Here is a 17374-nt window from a genome sequence, read left to right as displayed (position 1 = left end):
TATTTTTCATCTTTAATGATATATTTGAATAAGTGTTGAAATTTGAAGATTTTATCATCATAATGATCTTTTCATGCTAATCATTTCAATTTTTTTAGATAGAATTTAGATATCAGCTGGTTAAAATCCAAGTAATATTTTTGTGAGGAACTTCAAACTTAATCAGTTCTTTAAAAAATAAAAAAGGTAAATGATCCAGTTTGTAGAAAGTCCCGAATTTCTGTTAGAAAAGAGGTTACTGAAAGAAACCATTTATGGGACAGGTAGTTCCTCATGAATATGATTCCACAGCTGAGTGATTAAAAAGTACACTCCACCTTGGAAAACAGATATGGAAGAGCCCTATGGAGAAAGGGTAGGGGGAAAGCTAGAAGAGAGACGTCTGCAAAAGCCTACCCCCAGGGAAAGAGAGATTTCAAAGTACAAATTTATCCAAAAGAAATGTATAATATTATTCTGCATTAATATAGAACTCAGCAATAATTTGAAAATCTATATGCTGGTGGGTTTGAAGGATGAGTGTGGAACAAAGCTGGATGCTCTAAAATATGCACAAAATATTTAGAAATTATCACTCTGTGTAGGAAAAAAATATAAATTATTAAATCAAATTTGAGGCAGGATGCAGTAATTATAAGTTGTTCTTAGGTCCTTATATACTCTGCTATGTAAAAAACGTTCTCCCTCAACTTTTTGATAATAAATTAATTTGTGATATAGGTAAAAGAAAAACATAAAATATTTTTGTTGTAAACATTTTTGCTTTTGTTGGGTACAAAGTACCATAGGTTCTTATGTATTTGCTCTACCTTGTCAATATAGAACTAGTGGGACTCAGGATTTCCTTGCTTCCTGATGTTTTGAGTTTTTGAGTTGCTTAATATTAATAAAAGTGCATATTCAAGCAAAGGTCAATTGTATCATGCTCATTTATTTCAGTCCATTCATAACTGATATCTGTTCTGGTTTATTTATTGTTTTGAAAAAACATAGATGTGACAGATCGAAAATACAAACAGACAATGGCCAAATCACATATCAAAATAGAACTCTGATTCTTCTAGCACCAAGAACTTCTCCTTTAAAGATGTTAAAATTGGAGGCTTCCCTGATGGCGCAGTGGTTGAGAGTCTGCCTGCCAATGCAGGGGACACGGGTTAGTGCCCCAGTCTGGGAAGATCCCATATGCCGCAGAGCGGCTGGGCCCGTGAGCCATGGCCGCTGAGCCTGCGCGTCTGGAGCCTGTGCTCCACAGCGGGAGAGGCCACAACAGTGAGAGGCCCGCGTACCGCAAAAAAAAAAAAAAAAAAAAGATGTTAAAATTGTTTGAATCAAATTAATGTCAATATCTCCTACTATATTTTAAGGTTCCCAAGGGCATATTTTGCTCACCATTGTATTCTGAGAGCCTAGCCTCCACATAGTAGATGCTCAATAAATATTTGCTGACTTAAATGAAACAGTGATTCCTACACTACTACTTCGTAGAAGAAATATACCACTTAATAATATGGTCTTAGAAATGGTTAACCTCAGGATGCTCCAATATTTCTGAACCACATACATTTTATGGTTAAACCCATGAGTTTAACCCCTCTCATATATTGTCCTATTGGAAATTTTCCTCACTACTTCCTCTTAATCCCCATGAGTACCTTCATCTTAGGTATTGGACAAACTCCTCATTTAAGACTGTAATAAAAATGGTACTCGCTCAAATAGCTTTGATGCCTCGAGACTGATTGGGGTCCTCTGTGGCCCCCTTACCTTATTCATACTTCTGTCTGTTTTACTGTAATTATTCATTTACATCTTCTTCCCTTCAGACTCTGAACTTCTCAAAATAAAAGCCTGTATTCTATTCATCTTTCACAAAAAGGAAGCACTACATACTTATTGTTGAATAAATTACTGACTCATGACAAGTGATTAGTTTTACTGTGTGCTAACCAGGTACCACGAGAACCTGCTTGTTTTATTTATCCTCAAAACAACCCTGTGAATTAAATAGTATTACCTGCCTTTTGTAGGTGAGGAAGATGAGTCTGAGATAGGTGAAGGGTCTTGTTGAAGTCACACTTTAAGTGAATAGCAAAGGTAGATTCTGAATTCTATGTCCTACTCCAAATTCTGAAATCTGAACTCCATGCTAAGTTACACACAGACTCTCTATTCAATTCAGTTACTTAAAGTCCTAATCTTATCTAATTTTCTCTTTGCCATATAATATAGTTCCTGTTTATCCCTGAAATTCTCCTTTCATTATCTGCGGACACCATGTTTAGGGAGCACACATAAATTCACCAAATGAAATATTCAATCCTATGTCATCCTCTATATTTACATTAAAAGTATTACTTAAAATATAATTATTTTAGAAGTTGCACTCTTTTTTAAAACATAAACTGTCCTTCCTTAACATTCTGATTCCTATAGAAATTTATTTACGTTTAAAATGCATATACTAAACACTGCATTTTAATCTTTTTTATATTATTCTGCATTTTGTAATTTAGAAAGTAGAAGTTGCTAGTCAGTAAATCATTCTCAGATTTATTTGCCTAAATTCTATATGATGGTTCCATGGTAAGTTAAGGCCTTAGAGGTGATTTAACACCGTAACACATCAAAGCTCATTGTTGACATTAATGTGATGAAATAAAAAGCAGCAATGTCTGACCTGTTCTCAATGTACTATTTGCAAAATGTAAAATACTCATTAAATGTAACCTAGAGTTTATAAATTGATTTATGTCAACACATGAACCCAACACTACCATTTACTGCTATGTGCTTTTTATTAAACACATCATGAGATCAAAATGGCAGTTAGGAGTTTACTCTTTCTTAGTAAGTGGAAATATGAAGCCGTTGCCTGTATTTAAGAAGGTAATAACAGGCATTTTGCATTTATTTTGTAAGTACAGTACATCAGCTAGAGCTCAACTAGTATCTCCTACTAAAAATAAACATCAATATGAAAGGGGAAGAGGCAAGGAAGAAACAACAGTGCTTTCTTCTTATAGAAAATTACATTTCTTGCACTCCCTTGTCCTAAGTAAAATGAGAATCATGTAGATTTTGTATTCTTCCCTTTATATATTGGAACTTTTAAGTACATTTTAACTCTTTCTCCCAATTACTTTCTTAGCATAGTGGAATTTATTTATATATATTTTTTCATTTATGTAGTTTTAAGCATATGGTAAGGGTTATAAAGAAATAGTTTATACAATCCTCAAAGAAAGTAAACTAGAAATGTATTCACTAGCCAAAGATGTGAATGCCAGACAAAAGCACCTTGGTGATACTTTCCCTTTTTTCTTTTTCTTTTTTCTATTCTTCATTTTTTTCCCCATGATTAGAACTAAAGTCAAAGACCAAGTATCTGCATATATGCAATATATAGCATTTGGCACACACTGTATGCTGTCCAGAAGTGAAGAATAATGAGATGTTTTGTTTTCTGCTTACTAAAGCCCTTAGGTAAACTACCATAATAATGACTTGGCCACTGTGCCCAAGGTCCATGTTTTAACATTTTCATTGTTGAGAGGAATGAAATAGAAAACCACTGGAGGACAGAGTAATGCAAGGAAGGTGTTGTAAAAAAAACCTTTTGAGTCCATGATCCCATTTGGTAACAGATAACTCAAGACAATAGAAGGTTTTTCTTGACCTAAACAGTGTTTTGTGATTTTAAAACAGAAAATTTCACATCCTTAATTTCATTGAATCTAAGAAGACACATCCTAATTTCAGAGTTGTTAAAGTGTGAAAAAATGTTTTAGAAACAATGAAATATGGTAAATATCTGGATTTCTGACTTCTTTCAGAAAATTGAAATATTTGACACTCTAGGGCTATGAACCCAGGTGGCAACAACAGCTCTGTCAAGTAGTGGCTGTTCCATCTGGTCTCCCTTCCTTTTCTTGATTCCTCCCTCTCTCTCATTTTCTTCCTTATTTTGTCATTAATTTCACACATATTCAGTTAATGTCTACCAAGAGCAGGACATAATCCTAGGCTTTGGGGAGACATTGGTTAACGAAACAGGCAACACTCTTGCCTTCAAAGAGCTTACCTCTCAGCTAGGAAAGATAGACTGTAAATGAGTAAATCAGTATGATAATTTCAAAAGTAGAAAGTGCTATGAAGAAAATAAAACCAGAGCATGGAATAAAAAGTTATTGAGGAGGTGTGTATATTATTTTTGATGATGTGATGAGATAAGACCTCCTTGAAGAGGAGACTTCTGACCTAAGCATTTGGTAATGGAAAGGAACCAGTTTTGTAGAGATCTTCTCCTACCTTTCTGGCCCATCTTTTTTTGTGTGTTTATTGTTGTTTCCTTTGGAAGCCCCTTTCTTTGCACTGACTTCTTAATATCCCCAAGCTTTTCCCTTGATCCTCTTCTCATTTTCACTGTTTTTTGATGATTTTATCAAATATTTAACCATGACTTAAACTTCGAGGATTTTGGTATTTTTATCTTAAATCTAATCCTCTATCCTGAGCTCTAGAACCATTTTTATAACTGCGGAGAAACGGCCATTCTGCCTGGAAAGTTGACAAGCACCACGCACTCCGAGAAGGCTCAGATTGACTTAATTACTTATCTAATCCTTATTAAGTTTCTCCTTCTTCTGAATTATAGTAATGATTATATTGTGTGCACTATATTATTTTAATGAACACTTTTACTGTTCTTACTATGTAGCTGAAAGTATTCCAAATGCTTTGCAAATACTGTATGAGATTATATATTCATTGAAACAAGGGACTGTGTTTTTTTCATTACTTTATTTCCTGCTCTTCGCATAAAAAGGACAATTCAATAAAAGCTTGGTGAGGCAAAAAAAAAATAATAAATCAGTAAATGAATAAATGAATACAAGGAATGCAATTATAGAGATTTAGCTGTTATTGAGAGGATTGAAAAAGATTGCTTATCAGACACAAGTTACATAATTGCCAGGCAGCAGAGGGTCGTGGTGTTTGTGCTCTGAATTTGTAGAAGTTCCAATTTACATAGTTATTGCTGTTCTCTATGTATGCATATAAAGAAAACCAATGAGTGTAGCATTGATTTAAAGTCAGATTTTGTGGAGTGCACATGGTGAAAAGATAACAGCACATGGGAATAGCAGGAACTGGAGAAACTGGAGGTCAGATCATTCCTGGGTTCAAGATGAGTTGAAAGGAAGCATCAAGATGACTGATAAGGAGAAATAGAGAAATAAAGAGAATTAAAAGAAATAAAAGAACTAAAGCTATGAGCTCAGAATAGGATAAGGAGATAAATGTGAAATGTGTATAACACTTATACACATATACATTCTTTTTTTTCAATTGAAAACTTTAAAAAAAATTCTGATACTATTTTTTATTGAAGTATAGTTAACTTATAATGTTTCAAGTGCACAGCAAGTGCACAGTATATATACATATTCTTTTTCAGATTCTTTTCCATTATAGGTTATTATAAGATATTGAATATAGTTCCCTGTGCTATACAGTACATCCTTGTTGTTTACCTATTTTATAAATAGTAGTGTGTATATGTTAATTCCAAACTCCTAATTTATCGCCCCCACACGCATCCCCTTTGGTAATCATAAGTTTATTTTCTATGTCTGTGATTCTATTTCTGTTTTGTAAATAAGTTCATCTATATCATGTTTTTTAGATTCCACATATAAGTGATATCATGTGATATTTGTCTTTCTCTGTCTGATTTACTTCACTTAATATGATAATCCCTAGGTCCATCCATATTGCTGCAAATGGCATTACTTCATTTTTTTATATGGCTGAGTAATATTCCATTGTGTATATATATATCACATCTTTTTTTGCAGTACGCGGGCCTCTCACTGCTGCAGCCTCTCCCGTTGCGGAGCACAGGCTCCGGGCGCGCAGGCCCAGCGGCCATGGCTCATGGGCCTAGCCGCTCCGCGGCATGTGGAATCCTCCCGCACCGGGGCACGAACCCGTGTCCCTTCAACGGCAGGCGGACTCTCAACCACTGCGCCACCAGGGAAGCCCTATCACATCTTCTTTATTCATCTGTTGATGGACATTTAGGTTGCTTCCAACATACATACATTCCTAATCATGTAGTAGTTCTCTGGAACAGCAGTATCCATAAAAACTATAGTGTGAGTTACATATTTAATTTTAAATTTTCTATTAGTTATACTAAAAAACGTAAGAAGAAACAGGGGAAATTTGATAATATACTTTATTTAACCCAATATATTAAAATATTATTATTTCAACATATAATCAACATATAACAATACATATAATATGTAACAATAATGAGGCATTTTATATTCATTTTTCATACTAAGTCTTTGCTATCAGGACTGTATTTTACACTTTGCAATCCTCGATTAGAGCCAGCCACATTTCTAATGCTCAGTAGCCATATGTGATTAGGGGCTATCACATTGGACAGAGGAGATCTCCGTCTAAGGAGGTCAGGGAATGGTAAAGTTAGGGTATTGCCTACAAGGTTGCTAAAATCTCCTTGGATCTTGATGTAACACAAATATCACACAAGAAGACTATGAAAGATTTTGACCTGAAGGAAGGGAGGAGATTAAAGCAATCAGGTATGTCTCCTGGCCTTTTAGAGGGTTATTGGAAAAGGATGTTGTTTCTATTTATATAATTTGTCTTCAAGATATTTATATCAGTAGAAGAGCATAAGTACATATAGGGATTTTTTTTTTACAGGTTTTTCAAGGTATTTTTTTGGGAACTAAATATTACAAATGTCATTTTGTCTTGTTCTAACCACCTCAATATTATAAATTTACCTTTTGCTATAAGGAAAACATTGTAGAAAAACTTCTGCTGTTAATTTTAAAAAATGGTCTCTAAGCATTTCCACATATCTGAAGGGTTGTGCCCCTGCTGTCAACACAAATGCCTCATAGAAAGGTGTGACTGTGAGAACGCATCTGTCTAGTGAATAAGACACTCAAACAGCTTCATCTTCTGTACCTGTCTACTACCATCAATCAATGTGATGCCATTTTTCAGGAGAAAAATAAATGTTATATGGCCAAGTGTATTTAAAATTGGTTTTTGGTATATGGCTACATCCACTTATTATCTTCCAGAATAAAAGCAATAACCTAAGCTCCTTCAGTACAGAATTTCAAATGACTCTGGAAGATGAAAATGAGTTCTGCTCCCTCAAAACTACAGTTACGATGCTGTAATTTTAAAATGTCTTGGTCATGCTGCCAACTGCAGGTCATCTCCAAAAAAAGGGTATTTGTTCGGATGTCACATATGAGGGTTTTCATGTCCTTGTTGTTTATCATTGTATCTCTGATGCCAATAATCAGTTCTAGGCCCTGTGATCATAAAGGGAACTAAAACTTTCTAAAAACACTTTTTAGATGACAGCGTCCATAAATTAACCCTATTCAAGAAAGTGTGCTGATTCCAAAAACAAAGACAGGTCTACTAAAATTCTACCGTCTTTTTCTCCTCAATATCTGATCATTGCTGAACCACTTCATTGTCTACTGACTTCAAAAAAAAAGACAAAGCAAAACAAAAACAATAAACATTAAGAGAGATTTGGGAGACGTTAAGCAGGTACTGGCTTCTGGTTCTGTGCTAGACATTATGATAAATATTAACTATTATTTGTTACCACTGGTATTTTGCCTTATGGTGTTGCATCTGTGTTTAACCAGAGAATGCCAGATGGCAATGAGAAACCGATTGCTCACTATGCAAGAACAATGATGTACATTACACATACACTAACAAAGCTCCAGCGATTATCAAGGGAGCCCAAAATTCCCACAACCACTTTCGTCAACCTTTAACAATTAATGGAGTACAGACTCCTTTGAATATTCTTTGGCGATTCCTCTCTAAGGAAATCATACACCTTTAATTATGTAAACAGAAATGCAACTTGAATTTTTCTTGCCACCTACCTCCAAGCTTTGAAGAGCATAATTTCTAAAGCTCCTTATCTGGTCACCAGCTATTGCTTTCCAACTATGTTGTCTTTCTCCCATAGAGTGGTAGAAGATAGTCCTTTCATACCGCTTCATGACTATGAAATGTGAGTAGAATAACTACCCAAGGAATTCATGCATGTTATAATTTTTCACTGATTTTCCCACTCATAACTGAATCTGTTTTTTGGAAAGTCTTTTTTCTGTGGTTCTATGTTAGCTTGGATATATTCAAACAACATATTTAGAAACTCTTTGCATTAAAAAATTGATTTAGAATTAGGTCTGGTGACATACAATAGATTAAGATATTTAAAAGTAATCTAAATGTTTGTAGTATATGGCACATGATGACCCAATAAAAACATATTGGTCAACGACTTTGGCTTTCCCTAAATCGTTCCAAAGAAAAAACATTTATTATTTTTATAGATAACTTTTTCTATCATCCATTGTAAACCTGACACCACCAACAACAGGTTCCTGACAATTATTTACAGCACTTGAATTATCAAACAACCTTATGTTGGGCAACAGCCTTTCACATACTTAAATTGAGTTTAAATAATTTTTCAAAGATTTCTGGTCATGGTAGTACTATGAATTTAGGTTTTAAAATCTCTCCATCCAAACCCAAACATATAGCAATGATAAATAAATTACTAGAACCAAAATGAAAAGAGATACAGGTGTATCTTTAAGTTAATATCTCTTTGAACCAGAAACAGAACAAACACAAGCTGCATGGAGGATGAAGCCATGCGCTTGCTGGACCCTAGGTCTAAAAGAGCCTGGGAAGTGGATTCCTACAGGGTAACAAGGACAAAAAGCACCATATACAGGTTGGGGAACTGGATCCAAGTTCATGACAGGAAACCTGGGGCTGCTGTAGGACTTTGCTACCCTTGACAAGAGATCAGAGAATGCTGCGACTGTTGCCTGGGGCTGTGGCTTCTGAAAGCTTCTGGAGAAAGAAGCAGCATCTAAGCAAGCAGCACCTGGGCCAAACCACCTGCTGATTCAGTGACTAAATCTGCAACTTCTCCAATGAAACCATGGGACAGAGGCCACCAGTAGGCATAAAAGGGGATGGGGAGGAATGGAATGGTAAGTAGTTTCCACCAATTATGAGCCCAAAAGTGAACTTTCCAATCACATACAGAAAATGTAACATTAAGGAAGAGGAGGAACAAAATCGATAAAAAAGAGTCGTATTCACTTTTGACAAAAATGAAAGTAATATAGAATTTTAAAATGGCTTAAACGTATGTTAATCATCAAACAGGTAAAGAAAGGAAAATAACCATAAAAATGAATTATAAAATACTGGTAGATAGCTATAAATTAAGGTAAAAAGTAACAAGTTAGAAATCCTTGTAATAAAAAAGATAGCTTTTGGTTTGGAGAGCTCAATAGATAGGAATTTTAAACTGGATCTACTCACTGAAAAAATATGATAGTACTTAAAATTCAGCCAAAATGAAGCACAGGGAGATAACAAGAAAAACAAGGAAACTGGAGAAATGATGGTTAGATGGAAAGGCTCCAGTATAGTTCTAATAAAAGTCCCAAAAGTAGAAAATAATGGAAAGTGTGAAGAAACTGTCAAAATGATAATGGCTGAAGATTTCCAGAACTGGAAGAAAAATAAATTCTCAGGCAGAAATAATACATAAGGAGAAGGGTAGAATGAATAAAATCTAAACAAAGACGCATCCAAATGAAATTTCAGAACATCAGGCATCAAGAGACCATCTTCAAAGCTATCAGAGAGAAAAGGCAGGTGCCCTATAAAAGGTCAACAACTAGACTGACAGCAGATTTCTCATCAGCCAAAATATACGTCAAAAGTACTTTGACATCAAGTTTTGTTTATTTTTTATTATTAGTGACTTCATTTTTTTACAACAGTTTAGGTTTCCAACAAAATTGAGAAGGAAGTACAAAGATTCCCCTGCCCACACACATACATAGTCTCCACCATTATTGACATCATTCCCCAGAAAGGTACATTTTTTACCAAGGATGAACGTACAGTGACACATTATAATCACCCAATGCCCATAGTTTATCTTAGGGTTTGCTCTTGTTGGCTTCTTTTACTTAGTAGAATTCATTTAAGGTTCTTCCATATCTTTTCATGGCCTGACAGTTCATTTCTTTTTAGCTCTGAATAATATTTCATTGTCTGGATGTACCACAGTTTATTCATCCATTCACCTGCTGAAGGACATTTTGGCTGTTTCCAAGTTTTGGTAATTATGAATGAAACTGCTATAAACATCCAGGTGCAGGTTTTTGTGTGCACATAAGTTTTTAATTCCTTTGGGCAAATATCAAGGAACATGATCGCTGGATCGTATGGTAAGAGTATATTTAATTTTGTAAGAAACTTTCACGGTCTTTCAAAGTTGGCTGTACCATTTTGCATTCCCATTCATGTATGAGACTTTGTTGCTCCACATTCCCACCAGCTTTTGGTATTGTCAATGTTTGGGATTTAGTTTATTCTAATAGGTGCACAGGGGTATCTCATTGTTTTGATTTGCATTTCCTTGATTACATATGATGTGGAGCATCTTTTCATATACTTATTTGTCAGCTGTGTGTATTCTTTGGTGAGCCGTTTGTTAAGGTCTTTGGCCATTTATTAAATTGAGTTTTTTGATTTCTTACTGAGTTTTAAGAGTTCTTTGTATATTTTGGATAACAATATTTTATCAGATGTCTTTTGCCAACATTTTCTCCCAGCCTGTGGCTTGTCTGTTCATTCTGCTAACATTGTCTTTCACAGGAGGTGAGGAAGCATGTTATAGTGCTAGGATTAGGTATCAGTGTTTTAGTGAGCCTATGCTCCCGGGATGTAAACTTCACAGGTGTTTCTTAGTTTTTTTCTTTCTCCCTCTAGGTGGGACAGGATGGCTGGAGTGGGCTGGAGTAGGGTCTTTCCCCTCCCCAAGTCACGTAGGCTCTGGTAATACTCCAGCAGGTTAGGTTCTAGTTAACTAGTTTCCCCTGAGAGCAGGCTTTGTTAAGAACAACAGAATGCATGTTTGGCATGTTTCAAAATGGTTCCTTTTCCCCTCACCTTCCAGAGTGGGAGGCAATTTTTCTCTGATATTTACTGTGGGAATCAGGTCGAGCATCTGGAAGTAAATTTCACAATTTTGTGGCAGTCTCTTTATGACTGGGTACCCCAGCAATGTTTAACTCTCAGACTTGTCCACACTGAGCTTCCAGCAGTTCATCAGTGACAGTTCGGGTTTTCCAACCCCGGAAGGTTTTTGCTCCCAAGTCTCTGCTCTGGTATGCCATGACTCTGTGCTCCCTTCTGACTCTCCAATATTGGGAGCAGTGGTTTGCCTTGTGTCCTCCCTTGACTTATGGATCCAAGAAGAATTTATTTTCCAGTCTGTTCAGATTTTACATGTTAGGACAGAGTGGCCATTTCCAAGCTCCTTATAAGTGGACTGGAAACCAAAGTCTGAAGTCAAGTTTTTGTCCCAAGAGGACTGGGCAAAAGTAGTGGCATCTTGGTGCAAAATCAAATAAGCCAGGCACAAAGGGTGGCAGTTGAAAGGAGGGAAGGTTTGAGGTGGTCAGTGATTCTGGAATCATTTCTGAACTGAAGGGCAGGTAGTTAAGGCAGATTTAATTCAGTTCCTGCTGCTATGAATATTGGTGTTCCATAAGTGACTCCAGGCAAATTCCAGAAGTTCACTTCCAGAGCAGCATTTCCCCAGCCTATCCCATGGAACATGATGAATGAATAAAAATCTCTGTTAAATGAACAAAAAGGTTCCACTGTCAGATATGATTAGAAACTGCTGGGTGAAACAAAATTAGGTTTCTTCACAAAAGAATTTACCAGAAACTTTGTTATATCAATATGCCCTGTGAATCTGTAAAACGGGTGTTTAGAATGCAGGGTGCTTAGATTTTCAAACTTCTTTGAATTTAGATTGCTATTTCCTTAGAAGAGCTAATGAGATAATCCACCACACATGCTTTGGAAGAAAAGCTTCTTTAGATTTATCTAGTCAACATTTTCACGGTATTGTCTGACAAGTCTCTGGAGACACAAAGTAAAGTAAGCAAAAAAGCATTCTCCAGTCACTATAAAACTCACCACAAAATGCCCACCCCTGATGATTAAAGACCATGTCAGTTAAGGTGGAGTCTTACATATGCCAGATTGCCCTGTGGTTCAATCATACTTTTGTCCATTTTGCCTTCCGGTCTTCTCTGTTTTCGCTGATTCAGGGTGGAGTAGTTTTTGCAGCTACAAAGGTCACTTGTTAAAGGCCTGGTCCTTTTTTTACCTGTTTTATTGCTTCAGGAACCTGCTTAGAGTGTGACTTAAAGCAATCCCAGAATCATGTGTTAAGCTACACACAACTGGTTTGTTTAATAACACTTTGTACCACTGCTGCACAGAGTCCACAAATAACAGAGAATTCATCTGGTCTTCTTGTTCGGGGCCTAAGAGGTGCTTCCCTTGAATAAACAGCTAAGTGCCTCATGGAAATGAACAAAATTTTGATTTGTTATCATCTTAATGACAAATGGTATTTTATACAATGGCAACACGTTTGATCACCAGTGAAAAATATGCTCGGTTAGGGTAGCATTCTATTAGATGGACCACGCCTATGATCTACCCATTCTGGCCTCTAGAATAACAACTGCGAAAGTCAGGTGGATAAACCAGTCTAAACATCCTCATATTATTAAAACCACAAAAAAGAGTAAAAACTAAGTCCACCTTTTCATGTGATAACACCTAGCACTTATATAGTGCTCACCATGGCCTAGATGTCTCAGCACTTTGACACCTGAACACATTTAATCTCTCTAAAAACTCCATGAGACAGAGAAGGTGACCTTAATATCTGGAAACACAACAGACATTATAAATGACTTACAGATATCACATTAGAGCATATGATACGTTTTATGTGCTGTGCAAAGTTGTGATGAATGTGGTACATTAATTCATTTCCATCAGTACTTGCTCGTGCATCTGTGATGTGTTGCCTCAAACGATCTCTGCTTTTTCACTGAATAAACCTGTAAAGTAAATCAGAGGGGTTCAAAATATATTAAAAAAAAATAACATAATAACATCTATGCTGCTGGATCTTATAGCTGCTGTGTACTATTATTTCCATTTTAAAGATGAGAAGGCTCAGAGAAGCTAAGCCATTTGCCCAAGGTCACAGAGCTAGAAGTGGTGGAGAAATAATTTAAATCAAGGCCATCTGACTTGAGAGTCCATGCCCTTATTGGGACCATAAATAAATAAAACAACCTATAAATAGTATATAGTAGGGTTTGGAAATGAATTTGTGTTCTCTATGCTGGCCCCGTGCAAATTTCTTGTATTTTATTTTCCAAATTATTTATTTATTTGTGTCCCATTCTGTTCTATAGCAAGGAAGTCATTTCTCTATATCAAGGCTTTTATTTCTTACAATTGTAAAATATTCTCAGACTTTCTCAGTTCCAGTCCTAAGGATGTTTGTAGCTCAAAATGACCACTACAAATTACTCATGAGTGAGAGTACTGGCCTCTCCTGCTACTTTGAAAGCTGCTACAGTAGTATTCATTTTGTATGGAAAGAATAACTTCCAACGGGGGGGTCCACGGTTAGCAAGAACTGAGTCTGTGTGGGTTTAATTATACTTTCTGTTAGACTCAATTAAATGGCCACCAAGTTTCTGATATCTTAGGTATTAGGTTGACTATTAATTTCATGACTGCTGCCATGAAGGTCGGTCTCCATGTCATTATATTCATGGTTATATACATATACATCTATGGAAAGAATTGCCAACAGAACAATTTTCTGGTTTCCTTTCATATGTTAACATGACTTCCCAACTCCATTTTTTTTTCCTAAAGTGGTAAATCCCTGAATGATCTCCCTCTTAAGAATGATGCCTCAGACCAAAAATGAATGTTAATGGCTCATAGCCTTCAGGGTGAAAAGTCAATTTATTAGGAATCTGCTGTTTAATATAGGATTTGTTATAGGTCCATGTACAATCAGGTGATTATTTCAACCAGCCATTAAATTATTAATGGTGGACAGTTTCCACAGAAAGTGTCATAAAGTATGTAAAGTCTAAAGGGAATATGAACTGATACAAGGGATGAAGGAAGGAAGGAGAGAAGGAAGGGAGGGAGAAAGGAAGGGGAATGAAGAGAGAAAGATTGAGGATTTAGAGAGGAATTGATGAATGTCCATCTATGAACTGGGGGTTGGGAGGACAAAGGGAGTATCTGGCCATAATAGGGCACATATAGTTAGAAAAGCAGAAATTAGGGGTATTGTTTTGAATCCATCTACATTTTTTATTGGTTTATGAAATTCAATATCTGTGTCCAGAGAAAATTTACTACTTTGAATAAGACAGAATGATGGGGCTGGATCATCTCTGACAGTGACTTGATAGACACACTTCTAATTATCAAGAATGAGTTTTCTGGAACAGAAGGCAAGGGAGTGGGTGTCCTCCAAGGAAGGTTACTATTCATGCTCAGATAACCTGTTCCAATAGCCTATTCTTGGATAACAAAGAATCATCTTTTTTTTTTTTTTTTTTTTTTTGCGGTACGCGGGCCTCTCACTGTTGTGGCATCTCCTGCTGCGGAGCACAGGCTCCGGACGTGCAGGCTCAGCGGCCATGGCTCACGGGCCCAGCCGCTCCACGCATGTGGGATCTTCCCGGTCCGGGGCATGAACCCGTGTCCCCTGCATCGGCAGGCGGACTCTCAACCACTGCGCCATCAGGGAAGCCCAACAAAGAATCTTAATAGAATTGAACCTATACTATTTAATGCTCTTTTAACTCACATATTTGAAACTTTTGAGTTTAGTGGCTGAAAATTTGGAAGTTAATACATTTCTCTATATCTAGAGGAAATAAATTCTATTAGAGGATAGCCACACAAAGCTATGTCATGTGTTTCTGCATTTAAAAGCCCTGAGTCTAAGGAATCGGTCAAATGTCTAAAAAAATCGTACATGGAGTTTTACTCTGCAGCTTGAAAATAATGAACTATATCTCAGCTATTAAAGTAGCAACTTAAACTCATTTGCTTTTTTTCATTAAGGTGAAAGACTCATAAGAAAAGATCCTATGGAAAAGCAGAAGAATGGAATATTAGAATGGCAAGCAGCAGTATAATATTTTAAGAAACGAGCATATTGCCTCTCAGCATTTGTTGTGCTATAACGATGTGGCTAATTCGAAGATGGAAAATAATTTAAACCAGAAATCATAGCAGTAGTATAGTAACTGCTTCTCTGGTTTTTTCATTGTTATTGTTGTTGCTTTTAATTTGCTTCTGTGCCCCTACGCTCTATGATGTTACATATAACTTGTAATTTTTGATGTATAGGCATTTAGAATTGGACTTTGACTTATTTGATCAGACAGTATATATATACATATAGCTGATTCACCTTGTTGTATAGATGAAACTAACATAACATTGTAAAGCATTTATGCTCCAATAAAAATGTAAAAAAAAAGGAAAATAAAAGACAATACATAAAAGGAAAAACTAAAAAAAAAACTACTTGAGAGGATATTTTTCTCTTAGCTTGTGTGAAATAATTAGGTTTTACTTGAGTGATATTATAGAACTCATTTAAGATCTTCCTACTGACTGACTTGCTTTCTTTGGTTTATTCAGAAAATCAGAACAGAGCACTAACTGACACTTCAAAATCCTTAGCTTGACACTGATGATACCCAATCAACATTAGGTCATTGTACTTTCTGAAAACACTATAGATACTACACCAGTAAAAAAAAAATTTCTTTGATTCTCCCAAACTCTGAATCCCACTAAAGTAATGGTTTGTGGTAAACTGTCCTCACTCTTTTCCTTAATCCTATGACAAATGGGACATAGTACATTAAGAGATACAAAACTGTTACTGTGCACTCTTTGCCATATCATAGTTTCCATTTTAGGAATGGAGATCACGAAGATGCGTCTACTTTATTCACGCTGTGGCTTGACTAGCACCGTGTGCTTGAGATTCTTAATACATGCTACTTGATGACTGATTTATACACTCCATTTACAAGGTGTTAATGTAAAAAATGGCCAAATTTAATCTCATGTCTCCAAATGAAAATAGTTTTTACATTTTTCCAGTAATATCTTTTATAAACAACACTAAATATTACTTCAAATTCGTCAACAGCTCTTTATGATTAGTTGAAATTCTACGGCAACAGAATGTACATGAAGTGTACAAATAAATACATTCTCTACTAGACAAACAATACACAGATGGCTTTAAGTTTTTACTGTGGATTTATGGCCTGTGTATTTTGTAGTATTATTTGTTGCAACTAGTCTGGAGAGTTATTCTGAGATATTGAATATGGAAAATAAAATTTAACAGAACTTCAGAAAGTAAAAGGATAAGTAGAAACACTATGTTTCATCAATGCAGCAAAACTGTTACTTTTTTCTAACACATATGTCCAGTGTTCATTGCATGCACTAGAAATTAACATATTTTAGGGTAACAAAAAATGGAGAAGCCCCATTACAAGCATTTACTATATTAACAATTATTTGAGAGTGAACCTTTTATAAGACAAATTCAAGTGATTTTCCAGGGTTGGAAACATGGGAGACTGAAAATAATGTGAGCTTTTGAATCTATCACACTTATAAACCTGTCTCTATCGCTGTGATTCAGATTCGTCATCTGTAAAATGGAGGAAATATCACCTACCTCAAAGGCTTAAAAGATAGTGAAATGAGATAAATTATTACACACGGATAGTGAGATTTCAATAGATTACATGAGATATCCATAGGTCCTCAGTAATGATAGTTCTTATTATCACTTTTATTATGTCAGTTTTCCTCCTTCTAGGTGTGTGAACCAGCAAGACAAAGGCATGGGAAACAGAAAATGTAAGAAGTTAAATGCCAGGGTAAGAAATTTGGAATTTTATTCAATAGTCAATAAGAGACCATTAAAGATGTTTCAAGAAGAAAAATTAACCTTATTTGGACTCTGCTTTACAATAGTAGTATTCAGATTTTAGGGTGCATAAGAACCCTGGGGGTGATTGTTAAAAATGTAGATTTGAGGACTTCACCCTGAGAAGTTATGACACATTAGGTCTGATACGGGATCCAGCCGATTCTGTTACAGAAAGTCCTGGAGTCACGTTTCATGAAAAATGCCATTTTAAAGAAATTAACCCAAATGCAATATGATGGGTGTCTTGGAAGGGGAGAAACTGGACACAGAGAGGTCACTTAGATGCTTACTACTCAAAGTGGGGTTGGCCAGCTCACAGCATTGAGAAGACCCTGATACTCAGTGGAAATGGGG

The sequence above is a fragment of the Leucopleurus acutus genome (genome assembly GCF_964270905.1).
Source record: "Leucopleurus acutus genome assembly, chromosome: 11".
Lineage (NCBI taxonomy): Eukaryota > Metazoa > Chordata > Mammalia > Artiodactyla > Delphinidae > Leucopleurus > Leucopleurus acutus.
This window is presented reverse-complemented; position numbering follows the sequence as displayed.